The sequence below is a fragment of the Triturus cristatus genome, chromosome 2_2 (assembly GCF_964204655.1).
Source record: "Triturus cristatus chromosome 2_2, aTriCri1.1, whole genome shotgun sequence".
NCBI classification, from domain to species: domain Eukaryota; kingdom Metazoa; phylum Chordata; class Amphibia; order Caudata; family Salamandridae; genus Triturus; species Triturus cristatus.
The window spans coordinates 405,955,659-405,973,108 of NC_140582.1; positions in this window are offsets into that span (position 1 = coordinate 405,955,659).

The window sequence follows — 17,450 nt, forward strand, 5'->3', positions numbered from 1 at the left end:
TATATATGTATATCTCAAGGTCGATGGAAGAATAAATGGGTATATAAGTGTCTAAATGGATGATTTGTTTTTGAAAAATTGATTGTATAACTGACTGATTAAGTGTATCTTAGTGAATACATGGCTTAGTGAGTAATGTTTAAATATGTAAATATCTGTATCAGTCTCTCACTTTGTGTATAAGTGGCTGCATGGGTTGGTGAGTAGCTACATGATTGTCTATATAGGTTATTAGTTCTTTTTTTGAGTATCAGTATGAGTGTCTGAGTGTCTGTATGGTTCAGTGGGGGGTATTACGTAGTGCATCGGTACATGAATGAGTGACTCACTGTTTGTATGTGTTGAAGACAGCGGGCCCGATTCACAGAATTAACTTAAGACTAAATCCTAAACTTACTACTTTGTGGTATTCACAGAATGCACTTACTACTTTTGGAATTCACAGACTGCACTTACTACTTTTGGTATTCACAGAATGGATTAACGACTACTAACTTTACGTCCGCACTCGGGCCGGAAATTCCGGCCTGGAGGCGGAGCTTACGGCCCGGAGGCGGGGCTTCCGGGCCAGAGGCGGAGCTTCCGGGCTGGAGGCGGAGCTTCCGGCCCGGAGGTGGAGATTTCGGCCATGGCTAAATCTCCGCCACCGGCCGGAATCCCCACCTCCGGCCCAGAAGCTCCGCCTCCGGCCCAGAAGCCCCGCCTCCGGGCCAGAAGCTCCGCCTCTGGGCCGGAAGCTCCGCCTCCGGGCCGGAATTTCCGGCCCGAGTGCGGACGTAAAGTTAGTAGTCGTAAATCCATTCTGTGAATACCAAAAGTAGTAAGTGCAGTCTGTGAATAGCAAAAGTAGTAAGTTCATTCTGTGAATACCACAAAGTAGTAAGTTTAGGATTTAGTCTTAAGTTCATTCTGTGAATCGGGCCCAGCATGTGTGCAGGACTGTATGGGTGGATGAGTGTGTGCATGGGTGTGTTAGTGAGTGAATGACTGTCTCAATAGTGTCTTTATGAGTAACTACATATGTTTTAAACTAGAATATGTGACTATTGGTGTATATAAGTGAGCATATGTGAAAGTGAGAGATTGGAAGAGTTCCTGTATGAATAAGTATGTGTTTGTATAAGTGATTGTTTAAAAGACTAAGTATGTGTAAGTTTCTGTAGAAGTAAGTGTGGTGATGTGTGTATAACTGTATATGCAAGTAAATGGATGTTTGATTCTTTATTAGCATGAGTGACTGTGTGTGAGTAACTCTATGTATGAGTGGCGTTGTGTAACAGGATTTATAGGTGTATGAGTACATATGATGAGTGAGTACATGTATGAGTGACTGTATAGGGCTGTTGGTGAATGAGTGGATGTGTATGTGGATCTTAGAATTACTGAATAAGTTGTTGTAACTGGTATTGGTATGACCATTGTTTTTAAAATGTTAGTTTCCATTTTTGAATGTGTGTATCAAACGTTATATTAGGGTGAGAGGAGGTCTGCCACTCTATTACAAGGATGATGTCATCAGTGATGTCATCAGTGATGTCATTTGAGATGTAATCAGTGATGTCATGAGTGATGTCACTGACCATGTCATGAGTTATGTAATATGTGACGTCATCAGCAGTGCATTGCGGGCGCGTGAGTTATAGTTAGCTGAACTAACTATAACGGGGGAATTTCAATGGTTTTGTACGAGTGAAAAGTCCAGCTAACTATAACGCCCCTGAAACCTATTGTTTTTTCAGTGAATTTCTGAGGTTGTTTTAAATGCTAATTCCTAACTATAACATGCCTGAAACCTACGTTTTTTTATGTGAATTTCAAAGGTTTTTTAAATACTAATTTCTAACTATGCCTACAGAGATAGGACATGTGAAGAAAGAAGTAAAAACGCACAGAAAGAAAAAAAAGAAATGCAGAAAGAAGCAACAAAAGTCCTCAAAGACGAAGAAAAGTGCAGGAAGAAGGATAACGTGCAGAAAGAACAAACAGAAGAGCAGAAAGAAGCCTTGTTGCAAAATAATCCTGTACCCTCAACTTTTTCAGACGGATACTGGTGGTAACTGAGTCTGACTAACCAGTCCTAGAGCCAGTGCTATGTTAAAAGACACATTAGGCACGGTAGGGTGTCAGACACCTCAGAGCTTCACTAGCAGTGTAGATACATTCCACGTGGATTCATTGTATGCATAGTCGCCTTTTAATGAATATCACGCAAATCGTCATGGTGATAGGTACATACGGTTTGTCCAGTATGTCCTAGGTGTTTCTGCCAAGTGAGCCAGGAGTCACAGTCACAAACGTCCTCTTCTTCCTGAATAAAAGTGAGATTATGCTGCATACTTGTTCATATTTTAAGTAGTTCGCACAGACACACATTTTGAAAACAATAAAGTTCCTAATACCCACCTTCTCTGAACAGTTAGCTTGCTGCCCCATCCACCTCCTCCCTATCCTCTGTTGTCTGAATCCATGGACTAGCCTCCTCCCTCCTGCCATGCATGGACTGATGTGCTGCCACTGCCCTCCATTTAGCATGATGTACCAGTCCACTCCTCCTGCCCTCCATTGTCCAATTCTATGCCCCATCATTGACCTCCTGCTTAGCCTCTGTGCTTAGCTTGCTGCCCCTATTCTCCTTCCCCCTGCCCTCCGATGTCTTTGTGCATCCCCCTGCTCCATCCTTTTTGCCCACCATGTTCTATGGGCTTGCCACTCCTATCTACTCTGAGTGTTCTGTTGAGCTGCCACTCCCCTCCCACCAGCCTAGCATTGTCAGATGACTGTAACCTGTCCCTGCCACCTCCACCCTGCCTGTCCACATGCCATGGCCCTATCCCCTTCCTCCTGTCCTCCATGGTCTATTTTACTGCCACACCCTTCTGCCCTCCCTGGTCTGTTGTGCTGCAACTGCTCCTCTTGCCTGCCTTGCGCGGTCTGTTGTGAGGCCCCTTCCCCTGAACTCTCTTGTCTGTGTCCAGGTCCTGACCCTACCTTCTATCCTTCATGGTCCTTTGTGCATGCCCCTGCACCCTCCTTCTTGCCCATCATAGCCATTGTGCTGCCACTAACCCTCCCGCTTGCCATGCATGGTCTTCTGTGCTACCACGGCCCCTCCAACCTTCCCTGTGTGGTCAGCTAGCTGCCCCTGACCCCCTCCCACCTTCCCTCCATGGCCTGTGTGTATGCCATCATAGTCTCACTGTTGCTCTCCATGGTGTGTCTTGTTTCTAGTGCCCATCCTGCCTGACCTCCATGGTAATCTTGCTGCTCCTGCCCTGCCCCCTTGCCCCCAGCCCTCTGTTTCCATGTACAGACCCCTATTCCCTCCCTCCTGGCTTGTCTGTTCCATTGTAATGCCCCTGATCCGTCCCTCCTGCCCTTTATGGTCTGTTATTGCGAAGCTTTCGCTCCTGTCTGTCCATTATGGTCAGCTAGCTACCATTGCCTCTTTCCCCTCTGTTCTCTTTTGTCCATGTGCATGGTCCTGTCTCCTCCCTATTGGTTTCTTTTTGTGTTTCAATTTTTTATTGAAATTTACAAAAGAATACATATAGTATAATAACTGTTTGCATTATCATACAATAAATATATAAGAAAATTGTTATATATAAGCATATAATAAAACGTTCTGAATAATTAATCATATTATATAATTTAATAAATACAGAAACAGATCCATGCAAAAACAAATATTTGACTTTATATTGAGGCCATAAAAGATGGAATTACGGGAAGGGGGGGAGGAGAGAGAAAGGGAAGGTAAAGAAGGGAACACAAAAGAAAACGATAAATGAAAATGTACACAAATATAAGACATAATGCTATATAAAGCTATATAAATATGTTCCTGAGAAAAGAAGATACTCTAGAAAACCAATAAGAATAGAGAAAAGATGAATATAAGGGATAATAATTTCACTTGATGTATAAATATATATTAAAAGATACAGAATTATATGTAAGTGTTCTGGTGAGTAGCTATTAAAAACAACAACAAATAATAGGTAGACACAATATGTATTAAGATTTATTAACCACCAATAATGAATGATGAATGAGAATGAAAAGGGATAAGAATTAAATTACTGCGTAGATGGGTCATTAATATTAGCATCAGTATTTAAAGCTAGAAAAGGTGACCATACTCGAAGAAAGAGATCAGATTGATCCTGTATGTTGTATATAATACGTTCGTAGGAAGCTGTTTGAATCATGGCCACCATCCATATTTCTTGTGATGGTGGTTGAGGTGACTTCCATTGCCGTAGTATACAAATTTTGGCTGTAGCTAAGGCTGTGTGTAAGAGTCGGGCTTGTGGTTTAGAGAGTGATTGTGATTGACGTGTATCATGCAGAAGAATGGTTGCATGCGAAAGTGGTGTTTGTAGAGGCATCGTGGAATGTAAGGTTTTACCTATATAATTCCAAAAGGGTTGGATCACTGGACATCCGCAAATGATATGAGAAATGTTACAAGACGTACTATCACATCTCCAGCAGCTTGAATGGGGAAGCAAGCCAGCTTTATGCAGTTTTGTTGGTGACCAGTGCCAATCATGTAAGATCTTGAATAAGCAAAATTTCAATCGTGCTTCACGTGCACCCTTGTTGAGATTGTTAAGAATGTCAGACCATTCATTATCAGTATAAGAGACTGATAATAAGGTTTGCCATTTAGTACGTAAAGTTTGCGATAAGGGTTGAGAAAAAAGATGCGAAGTGAGAGTTTGGTAAAAGCCAGATGTAGCTCCTTTCATCTTACCCCAAGTGTGGAGATATGTTACAATTGGTGAGTCAGGCAAGAGCCATGGTGGAGGTCCTAGACTCCTCCGTAAGGATTGTCGTAACTGGTTGTATTTTGAGACTTGTATATCAGGCAAATGGAATTCTTCCTGCAGTTGGGCAAATGATTTAATATCTCCGTTTGAAAAAAGTTGATCTAAGGTGGAAACACCTGCTCTTTCCCAAATAGGCCAAGATATTGATTGTCTATTAATACGAATTGCAGAATTATTCCATAATGGGGCTTTTCTATGAAGAAGAGGATGTGAGCCCAGTAAGCGGTGTGCCCTTTGCCAAGCAGCACGCATAGCCGACAAAATAGGATTAGTGGTGGAGTCTCGGGGACGAAATTCCGAGCCGTATAAAACAGAAAGACCTGCGTTTGTTAATGAAAGGTGGCGTTCAAGATGTACCCACTGTGGTGTATCCGATGAATGTGAAAGCATATATGACATTTGAGAAAGCTGTAATGCCAAAGCATAATGCTCCACTGAGGGTAGACCTATTCTCCCTATTGGTTTCTATGGATTGTTGTACTGCACTCCCGTCCCGCATACCCTGTGTGGTGTATTGTGCTGCTGCAAACCCTGATGCCTGCCCTGTAGGGTCAGTTTGGTGAACCTCTCCATGTCCCTCCTGTCCTCTGTTATCCGAGTCCATGTCCCTACCCCAATTCCTCCTGTCTTCCATGATCCAATGTACCATACTTGCGAACATTTTGAACTTGGTAAGAGGGAGATTTTGAAAAAAAACTGGGGTATTGATTTTCCCCTTTGAGTTACATTGAAAAAGAGGAGATTGTAGACAGGAGACAGATCAAATAAAGCCCATCTGAGCTTAAAAACATTGGACGTTTCCTGGCTGAATCGGGTCTGTTGGCATGTATGGTTGTACTACCACTGCCTCTTCCTTCTGCCCAAAACGGTCTATTATATTGCCACAGCCTCTCTTGCCAGTCTTGTATTGTTGGTTTGTTGCCCCTGCCCCCCTTTCCACTGCCCTCCATAGTCTGTTGTGCTGCCACTGCCCTTCCTGCCTGCCCAGTGTGGTCAAATTGTTGCCTTTGCACCCTCCTACCTGCCTTCAATTTTCAGAGTCCGTGTCCCTGGCCTCTGCCTCTCAACAGTATCCTAGTGAACAACTAGATTTCTAAAATTCTATATTTATTACAAAAGTGTGGAACGCCTGACGTCATCTTGATGTAATCAAAACTGTAATACCTAGAGCATTTCCTTTAGAAATTACATATATGAGATCTTATTTGCATCAAAATTATGGTTAGTGCTCTAAAAAACTAAAATGAGGACATATTTTCTGAGTTTTCAAATAGCGACAAAGCACTTTTAAATTATTTATCTTTATGTTTTTTTATCCAGTTGACCACTTGATTAAATGTTGCACTTAGGGGAGAGGATGTGGTGTTACTTCCAGAGCTGCAGACTTTACACCTGGGGAACCAGGTTGGAGTTTCTGCTTCAGCTCAACATTCTGTGATTCTGGTCAAATCATTTAATCTCCCCATGTCTACAACCAAAATGAATTTGATCTTGTGTGATGTAACCAATTCTCATGTAAATCACTCCAATACCTGACAAGTCTGCACTATATAAAACTGCAAAAACACAAAAAATAAGTGTTTTGCACACTTCTGTCATTGGGCTACATGTGGGCTACATCTAGGTGATATTTGTGCTGCATTGGCTCTTTTGTCTCTGGTGGCCATCTTGGGAGATTTATTTGTTATCAAGTTTCCTAATTTCCTCATTTACCGCAGTCTCCTCAGTAGGAAATGCTTTCAGTTTTTTACTTTGATTCCATCAAGAAGGTATTCAGATATGTCACACATTTGCCATGAATTCTGAATTTTAGCACTCTAGTTGCTCATTAGATCACTGTAGTAAAGCTACTGCTCACCACGGAAGTCTGCTGCTGGTATTAAAAGTGCATGTTTCAGTCTGCATGTCAGAATTTTTTAATGAAATAGAAGAGGATTTGAGAAGTCACTCAAAATGTGACCTAATGTTTCTTTCTTCAGCACTAATCATAATTTCTATGGCAAATGAACCCCCTCACTGTGTTCCTTTTTAAATTAAATGTTTTAAGTGTTACCAGTTTATTCCAATCAAGATGGCTTCAGGTGTGCCATACTTTTGTCATAAGTAAGACAGTAAGCGCTCTAGTTGTTCTTAAGAACACTCTGGGACATTCTGTCACTGGGCTATACTTTGGCTACATCTGGGTGATATTTGGGCTACATTTGGGCTCTTTTGTCTCTGGTGGCCATCTTGGGAGACTTATTTGTTATGAAGTTTCCTAATTTACTGCAGTCTCCTCAGTAGGAAATACTTTCAGTTTTTTACTTTGGTTCCATCAAGAAAACATTCAGATGTGTCACACATTTGCCATACATTCTGAATGTTAGTACTCTAGTTGCTCATTAGATCACTGCAGTAAAGCTACTGCTCACCAGGGAATTTTGCTGCTGGTATTAAAAGTGCATGTTTCAGTCTGCATGTCAGAATTTTTTAATGAAATAGAAGAGGATTTGAGAAGTCACTCAAAATGTGCCCTAATGTTTCTTTCTTCAGCACTAATCATAATTTCTATGGCAAATGAACCCCCTCACTGTGTTCCTTTTTAAATTAAATGTTTTAAGTGTTACCAGTTTATTCCAATCAAGATGGCTTCAGGTGTGCCATACTTTTGTCATAAGTAAGACAGTAAGCGCTCTAGTTGTTCTTAAGAACACTCTGGGACATTCTGTCACTGGGCTATGCTTTGGCTACATCTGGGTGATATTTGGGCTACATTTGGGCTCTTTTGTCTCTGGTGGCCATCTTGGGAGACTTATTTGTTATGAAGTTTCCTAATTTACTGCAGTCTCCTCAGTAGGAAATACTTTCAGTTTTTTACTTTGGTTCCATCAAGAAAACATTCAGATGTGTCACACATTTGCCATACATTCTGAATGTTAGTACTCTAGTTGCTCATTAGATCACTGTAGTAAAGCTACTGCTCACCAGGGAATTTTGCTGCTGGTATTGAAAGTGCATGTTTCAGTCTGCATGTCAGACATTTTTAATGAAATAGAAGAGGATTTTAGAAGTCACTCAAAATGTGCCCTAATTTTTCTTTCTGCAGCACTAATCATACTTTCTATGGCAACATGAACCCCCTCATTTTGTTCCTTTTTAAATTAAATGTTTTAAGGGTTACCACTTTATTCCAATCAAGATGGCTTCAGTTGTGCAATACGTTTGTCATAAGTAGGACTATTAGCGCTCTAGCTGTTCTTTAGAACACTCTGGGAAGCTGCAGTAGAACACAAAGGAATCAACTGACAGTCTCTGCCCTTGTTGGATGTACATGTTTTACTGGGAGTGTCAGACTTCATTCTCACATGACTGAGAAAGATAATGTGAATTTCCAGAAAATATGCTCTCAGTTTAGCTTATAGATCACTTTCCAAACCTCTTTGGGAAAAGCATGGGAAAATAGTTTTCTCTCAAACATGATTCATGGTATCACAGCAGAAGGCTTTTTCACATGGTAAAATCACCTTAGAACACACCACAATTCCTAAAATGAGTATGGTACCATCAACAAATGATTTATATTGTAACTAAAGTCTTAAAACCTTCCATTAACTGCAATGCTTTTTAATGAGGTGCTATCATGTATATTGGTCCCAAGATGGCTGCCAACACTTCTTGGATGAAGTACTGACAGCCAATCAGATCTCACGATGAGATGTGTGGTTAGGCTCCGACCAGATATATATGTGATTTTGATTTTGATTTTCTCAGGAACTACTGAACGGATTTACACCATTTAAGCAAAAGGCATGACTCTGAACCAAGGTCTACCTTTCTGCCAAATTTGGTATAATTCCGTTGAGCAGTTCGGGCCGTAGCTGCGGCTCAAGGTCCTATGGGAAATTGCATGGGGGAAAACACGTTTTGGGACACCCCTTTTTTCTCAGCCCCCGCTATACGAATCATCCCGAGACTTTCAGGATAGGAGCGGACCGGAGCTGGCCAAAAGTTTCCAAAATTTCGCCAAAGTTGTTCCAAATAGAATGTTGTGGATTTCCTATGGAAAATAGGTCCTAACTATAACTACCTACTGGCGACCGCCAGTAGGTAATGGTAATATATATATATATATTCACTGAAAAAACCATAGGTTTCAGGGGTGTTAAAGTTAGCTGGACTTTTCACTTGTACAAAACCATTGAAATTCCCCCGTTATAGTTAGTTCAGCTAACTATAACTCGCGCGCCCGCAATGCACTGCTGATGACGTCACATATTACATCACTCATGACATGGTCAGTGACATCACTCATGACATCACTGATGACATCTCAAATGACATCACTGATGACATCACTGATGACATCATCCAGTGAATGTGTGTTATTCTGAAAATTAAATATGTTTTATATATGTATATCTCAAGGTCGATGGAAGAATAAATGGGTATATAAGTGTCTAAATGGATGATTTGTTTTTGAAAAATTGATTGTGTAACTGACTGATTAAGTGTATCATAGTGAATACATGGCTTAGTGAGTAATGTTTAACTATGTAAATATCTGTATCAGTCTCTCACTTTGTGTATAAGTGGCTGCATGGGTTGGTGAGTAGCTACATGGGTGTCTATATAGGTTATTAGTTGGTTTTTTGAGTATCAGTCTGAGTGTCTGCATGGTTCGGTGGGGGTATTACGTAGTGCATAGGTGCATGAATGAGTGACTCACTGTTTGTATGTGTTGAACACAGTATGTGTGCAGGACTGTATGGGTGGATGAGTGTGTGTATGGGTGTGTTAGTGAGTGAATGACTGTCTCAATAGTGTCTTTATGAGTAACTACATATGTTTTAAACTAGTATATGTGACTATTGGTGTATATATGTGAGTATATGTGAGAGTGAGAGATTGAAAGAGTTCCTGTATGAATAAGTATGTGTTTCTATAAGTGATTGTTTAAACGACTAAGTATGTGTAAGTTTCCGTAGAAGTAAGTGTGGTGGTGTGTGTATAACTGTATATGCAAGTAAAGGGATGTTTGATTCTTTATTAGCATGAGTGACTATGTGTGTGAGTAACTCTATGGATGAGTGGCATTGTGTAACAGGATGTATAGGTGTATGAGTACATATGATGAGTGAGTACATGTATGAGTGACTGTATTGGACTGTTGGTGAATGAGTGGATGTGTATGTGGATCTTAGAATTACTGAAGAGGTTGTTGTAACTGGTATTGGTATGTCCATTGTTTTGAAAATTTTAGTCTCTATTTTTGAATGTGTGTATCAAAGGTTATATTAGGGTGAGAGGAGGTCTGCCACTCTATCACAAGGATGATGTCATCAGTGATGTCATTTGAGATGTCATCAGTGATGTCATGAGTGATGTCACTGACCATGTCATGAGTGATGTAATATGTGACGTCATCAGCAGTGCATTGCGGGCGCGCGAGTTATAGTTAGCTGAACTAACTATAACGGGGGAATTTCAATGGTTTTGTACAAGTGAAAAGTCCAGCTAACTTTAACACCCCTGAAACCTATGGTTTTTTCAGTGAATTTCTGAGGTTTTTTAAATGCTAATTCCTAACTATAACGTGCCTTAAACCTATGGTTTTTTCTGTTAATTTCAAAGGTTTTTTAAATGCTAATTTCTAACTATGCCTACAGAGATAGGACATGTGAAGAAAGAAGAAAAAATGCACAGAAAGAAACAAAAGAAGTGCAGAAAGAAGCAACAGAAGTCCTCAAATACGAAGATAAGTGCAGGAAGAAGGATAACGTGCAGAAAGAACAAAAAGAAGAGCAGAAAGAAGCCTTGTTGCAAAATCATCCTGTACCCTCAACTTTTTCAGACGGATACTGGTGGTAACTGAGTCTGACTAACCAGTCCTAGAGCCAGTGCTATGTTAAAAGACACTTAGAATACAGTGAAAACACCTACATACACTAGGGAACATTATGCGTTGGGGTCCCCCTGTGATTAGCCTTACCTCCTCTATAAGCCCCTAGTATATAATAGGGCATGGGGATTAAAACTACCTCTTAAAACAGGCCACAGGGCGTTTTTGCACACGTTAACTCAGGCCCCGTCCCCTCCTTTCACCATTGTGTAAACACGCCCTGTGTCCGTTTTTAGTTGGGAGATTAAGTTCATTTGAGTCCTGAGGGTCCCTAGGGTCTAACTAGCCCACTAGGTACCTCCAGTAAGTGCCACAGAGCTGCGTTGCAGAGAGGTGTAAAAAGTGGCACGGCCTGGACCACCTCTCTGCAATGCAGCTCAGTGGCGCTTACTGGAAGCACTTGGTGGGCTAGTTAGCCCCCAGGGGCCCTCAGTATTGAAGGGAAATTATATCCCCAATTTAAAACGTGCCATGGTGCGTGTTTGCACACGTCACCTCAGGCCCCGTCCCCTCCCTTCACCACTGTGTAAACGCGCCCTGTGGCTGTTCTAAGTTGAGAGATTAAGTCCCCTTGAATCCTAAGGGTCCCTAGGGTCACACTAGACCACTAGGTACCTCCAGTAAGCGCCACAGAGCTGCGTTGCAGAGAAGTGTAAAAAGGGGCTTGGCCTCAGAACACCTGTCTGCAGCGCAGCTCCCTGGCGCATACTGGAGATGCCTGTTGGGGGCGCGTTTGCAGAGTGCTGCATGGAGGGGGCATGGCCTCCGGCACGATGCCAGTCTTTTATTTATTTTATTTTTTTAAGAAGGGGGGCTGTGTGGTTCCCCTTCTTATTCTAATTTATTGGCCCTGATGACCCCATCCCCCAGGGCCTGTCTCCTAATTATATTTTTTTGACCCCAATCCCCAGGGCCGGCCACTGTTTTTTATTATTTTTAAAATATATATATTTATAGACACACCTAGGACATGCTGGACAAACCGTACGTACCTATCACCATGACGATTTGCGTGATATTCATTAAAAGGCGACTATGCATGCAATTAATCCACGTGGAATGTATTTACACCACTAGTGAAGCTCTGACATGTCTGATGCTCTACCGTACCTAATCCCGGTAGACACCCTTGTCGTTTATTTATACAAACATGGGTAGCTATTGACGGGCACATTTAATACACATGCACACCAAGCCATTCAAAGGGGATTCGACAAAAATTCGACAAAAACTATGCAAGAAACCCCCCTCACAGTTAATAAAACACACATCCACTGCCGGATGTGTAATACTTTTTATTTTACTCTCTGGAAAGGGGACGAACATCACTTGCGAGTCACAGTGCGCTCCTGACAGAGCCCAATGCTGTGTTACACCCACCATTGCCTGCCGAGTGCCACACACCTCTGTATTGTATTCCACTAGCTAGTGCATATGCTATGACACTCTCTAGCCCATGTGCACTGTAACACCACCCCGTGAAAATGTCATGCCACACTTGTCTTCGCACGGGTTATATTGCCCCATCTAACGTGCCTTCCTCGATGCCTATGTTATAACGCACAGTGCTATGCCATACATATTACAATTTGGGATCCATATCTTTGTCACAGTGCATATGCAACGTTACACTCCCCAGCACATATTTTATATTACAACTTTAGAGACTAGTTAGGTTACACAACACTGCCCTGTGCATATTACACTCCAAGGCGCATATCGCATAGCACGCGCTAGTGCCTGTGCTATCTCGCGCTCTCCAATGAATCTGTCATTGCGCACAATGTATTGCATATTATATTTCACGCCTGGTTCATCTTATATCACACTTTTTGGTGCATAGTTTATACCATACACTATATCTAGTTTTCATTTTCAATCGTGCTCTCAGGACTATGTTCTATATAACACTGTGTTCACCTACCCTTTTCACGGGCATTACATTTTACGATAGGGGGTGGAGGGTCAGGGGGTGTTTTTGCCAAGTGAGCCCGGAGTCACAGTCACTAACGTCTTCTTCTTCCTGAATAAAAGTGAGATTATGCTGCATACTTGTTCATATTTTAAGTAGTTTGCACAGACAAAATGTTTTAAAAACAATAAAGTTTCTAATACCCGCCTTCTCTGAACAGTTAGCTTGCTGCCCCATCCCCCTCCTCCCTATCCTCTGTTGTGTGAATCCATGGACTAGCCTCCTCCCTCCTGCCATGCATGGTCTGATGTGCTGCCACTGCCCTCAATTTAGTATGATGTACCAGTCCACTCCTCCTGCCCTCCATTGCCCAATTCTATGCCCCATCATTGACCTCCTGCTTAAACTCTGTGCTTAGCTTGCTGCCCCTATTCTCCTTCCCCCTGCCCTCCGATGTCTTTGTGCATGCCCCTGCTCCATCCTTTTTGCCCACCATGTCCCATGGACCTGCCACTCCTATCTACTCTGAGTGTTCTGTTGAGCTGCCACTCCCCTCCCACCTGCCTAGCATTGTCAGATGACTGTAACCTGTCCCTGCCACCTCCACCCTGCCTGTCCACATGCCATGCCTCTATCCTCTTCCTCCTGTCCTACATGGTCCATTGTACTGCCACACCCTTCTGCCCTCCCTGGTCTGTTGTGCTGCAACTGCTCCTCCTGCCTGCCCCGTGTGGTCTGTTGTGAGGCCCCTTCCCCTGAACTTTCTTGTCTGTGCACAGGTCCTGACCCTCCCTTCTATCCTCCATCGTCCTTTGTGCATGCCCCTGCACCCTCCTTCTTGCCCATCATAGCCATTGTGCTGCCACTAACCCTCCCACTTGCCATGCATGGTCTTCTGTGCTGCCATGGCCCCTCCCACCTTCCCTGTGTGGTCAGTTAGCTGCCCCTGACCCCCTCCCACCTTCCCTCCATGGTCTGTGTGTATGCCATCACAGTCTCACTGTTGCTCTTCATGTTGTGTCTTGCTTCTAGTGCCCATCCTGCCTGACCTCCATGGCCATCTTGCTGCTCCTGCCCTGCCCCCTTGCCCCCAGCCCTCTGTTTACATGTGCAGACCCCTACTCCCTCCCTCCTGGCTTGTCTGTTCCATTGTAATGCCCCTGATCCGTCCCTCCTGCCCTTTATGGTCTGTTATGCTGCAGCCTTCTCTCCTGTCTGTCCATTATGGTCAGCTAGCTACCATTGCCTCTTGCCCCTCTGTTCTCTGTTGTCCATGTGCATGGTCCTGTCCCCTCCCTCTTGCTTTCTATGGATTGTTGTGCTGCACTCCCGTCCTGCATGCCCTGTGTGGTGTATTGTGCTGCTGCAAACCCTGATGCCTGCCCTGCAGGGTCAGTTTGGTGCACCTCTCCATGTCTCTCCTGTCCTCTGTTATCCAAGTCCATGTCCCTATCCCATTTCCTTCCATGATCCAATGTACCATACTTGCGAACATTTTGAACTTGGTAAGAGGAAGATTTTGAAAAAAAACTGGGGTATTGATTTTCCCCTTTGAGTTACATTGAAAAAGAGGATATTGTAGACAGGAGACAGATCAAATAAAGCCCATTTGAGCTTAAAAACATTGGACGTTTCCTGGCTGAATCGGGTCTGTTGGCATGTATGGTTGTACTACCATTGCCTCTTTCTTCTGCCCACAATGGTCTATTACATTGCCACAGCCTTGAAGGAGGGTAGATTTTGTATCACAGGGGGCCCCTGGCCCGTTCTGTCCACACCTGAAGTATGAGACCCTTGTCCTTGCCCTGCCAGCCGCATTTGTAGGCCGTATTAAATTGACCAGCGGGTCCTGTGTTGCTATATAATTATCCTGAGACATCCTTACCACTCAGCCAGCATAAAACCCCTGTGTAGGCCCTTCTGTTCAATATGTAGGCCTCTTTGTTAAATTGACCATAGCTCTGCAATTTTAGTGTATAGCAGTCTGAAGGCAGGTCTGCGAGGCCTTCTGCTCCAAACTAGTAGCCCCCACCCTACCCGAGTGCTCCGTGCTCGGTATCAAAGTTCAACATCCCCCTGAAGCTGTCGACATACAGTAGGCTGCATCCTGGACTGGTACTTGCTTCCTGGGCAGGTTTCCCGCTTTTAAGGAAGTGGCAACCGCAGAGCGTCAAGTTAGGAGAACTGAGGAGATTTTATACATGAATATATTGAATTCCTGTACAATACCCATTATTTTCTGCTTGCTCTATGGAACTTACGATAAGCGATTGGCCTGAGAGACTGACCTTTTCACCCAGTCCATTGTCAGCATTAAGTGGGTAAATGACGAAATGTCTGGTAAAATCTGCAGACGAAGCTTTTGGGTAGCATACGTAGGTAGATGTAGCGTGCAAAGGAGCCCACAAAATGATATAAAAAGGGAGCACCCACAGATATCGACGGACAACCTCGCCGTCTGTATGTAGGTTAACAGGCTGTGCAGGTTTTCCCCAAGAACTGGGAGCTCTTGTCTTCCTTTGCTTAAAATGTCTTGCTCTGCTTTGCTTGAAGTATCTTATTCTATTTTACCTATATGAAATGTCATGTTATGTTTAACCATTGTTCTCTTTACTTTTGCATTTAAAAGATGTTGTATTGTAATTGCAGGAATGCTTGCTCTAAGAGTAAATGTGAGTGTCCCTAGGTAACATTTTCCTTGGTGTAACTTGTTTCTCATGATGCATTTATAGATGTGTTTTCTCTCTCTCTCTGTCAGTCCATTAATTGAGATACAGAGAATATCATGACAGCTGTATGATTATCTGGATTCTGTATTTTGTACTTTGTCTCTATTCTGCGGTTTCTTTGAAGTTGCATCTTCTCATTAAACTGCCATTGTATTCTGCCTCCAATTCCATGTCTCATATGTCTGTTTTCTTCATTTTTGGAGCAAGCGTTCCTAGGCACCCCGGCTCAAATTAAGGTGCCCCTTTTGTCCCTGACTCACTCTCCTGCTCAGTTCTGTGGTGGCTCCCGGGGCTCTGGGGACCGCCCCTAGCTTCCTTGACCCGTAATAGATCTTCCCTCCAACAGCCTCTCTTGCAAGTCCTGTATTGTTGGTTTGTTGCCCCTGCCCCCCTTTCCACTGCCCTCCATAGTCTGTTGTGCTTCCACGGCCCTTCCTGCCTGCTCAGTGTGGTTAAATTGTTGCCTTTGCACCCTCCTACCTGCCTTCAATTTTCAGAGTCCGTGCCCCTGGCCTCTGCCTCTCAACAGTATCCTAATGAACAACTAGATTGCTAACATTCTATATTTATTACAAAAGTGTGGAACGCCTGACATCATCTTGATGTAATCAAAACTGTAATACCTAGAGCATTCCTTTAGAAATTACATATATGAGAGGGTCTTATTGGCATCAAAATTATGGTTAGTGCTCTAAAAGACTAAAATAAGGACATATTTTCTGAGTTTTCAAATAGCGACAAAGCACTTTTAAATTATTTGTTATCTATGTTTTTTTATCTAGTTGACAACTTGATTAAATGTTGCACTTAGGGGAGAGGATGTGGTGTTACTTCCAGAACTGCAGACTTTGCAACTAGGGAACCAGGTTGAAGTTTCTGCTTCAGCTCGACATTCTGTGATTCTGGTCAAATCACTTAGTCTCCCCATGTCTACAACCAAAATGAATTTGTTCTTGTGTGATGTAACCAATGCTCATGTAAAGCACTCCAATACCTGACAAGTCTGCACTATATAACACTGCAAAAACACAAAATAATAAGTGTTTTGCACACTTCTGTCATTGGGCTATATTTGGGCTATATCTGGGTGATTTTGGGCTACATTTGGGCTCTTTTGTCTCCGGTGGCCATCTTGGGAGATTTATTTGTTATGAAGTTTCCTAATTTCCTCATGTACTGCAGTCTCCTCAGTCGGAAATGCTTTCAGTTTTTTACTTTGATTCCATCATGAAGGTATTCAGATATGTCACACATTTGCCATGAATTCTGAATGTTAGCACTCTAGTTGCTCATTAGATCACTGTAGTAAAACTACTGTTCACCATGGAAGTCTGCTCCTGGTATTAAAAGTGCATGTTTCAGTCTGCATGTCAGAATTTTTTAATGAAATAGAAGAGGATTTGAGAAGTCACTCAAAATGTGCCCTCATTTTCTTTCTTCAGCATTAATCATAATTTCTATGGCAAAATGAACCCCCTCATTGTGTTCCTTTTTAAATTAAATGTTTTAAGTGTTACCAGTTTATTCCAATCAAGATGGCTTCAGGTGTGCCATACTTTTGTCATAATGAAGACAGTAAGTGCTCTAGTTGTTTTTAAGAACATTCTTGGACATTCTGTCATTGGGCTATACTTGGGCTACATCTGGGTGATATTTGGGCTACATTTGGGCTCTTTTGTCTCTGGTGGCCATCTTGGGAGACTTATTTGTTATGAAGTTTCCTAATTTCCTCATTTACTGCAGTCTCCTCAGTAGGGAATACTTTTAGTTTTTTACTTTGATTCCATCAAGAAGGCATTCAAATGTGTCACACATTTGCCATAAAATCAGAATGTTAGCACTCTTTTTGCTCATTAGATCACTGTAGTAAAGCTACTGCTCACCAGGGAAAACTGCTGCTGGTATTGAAAGTGCATGTTTCAGTCTGCATGCCAGGATTTGAGAAGTCACTCAAAATGTGCCCTAATTTTTCTTTCTGCAGCACTAATCATACTTTTTATGGAAAAATGAACCCCCTCATTTTGTTCCTTTTTAAATTAAATGTTTTAAGAGTTACCACTTTAATCCAAGCAAGATGGCTTCAGGTGTGCCATACA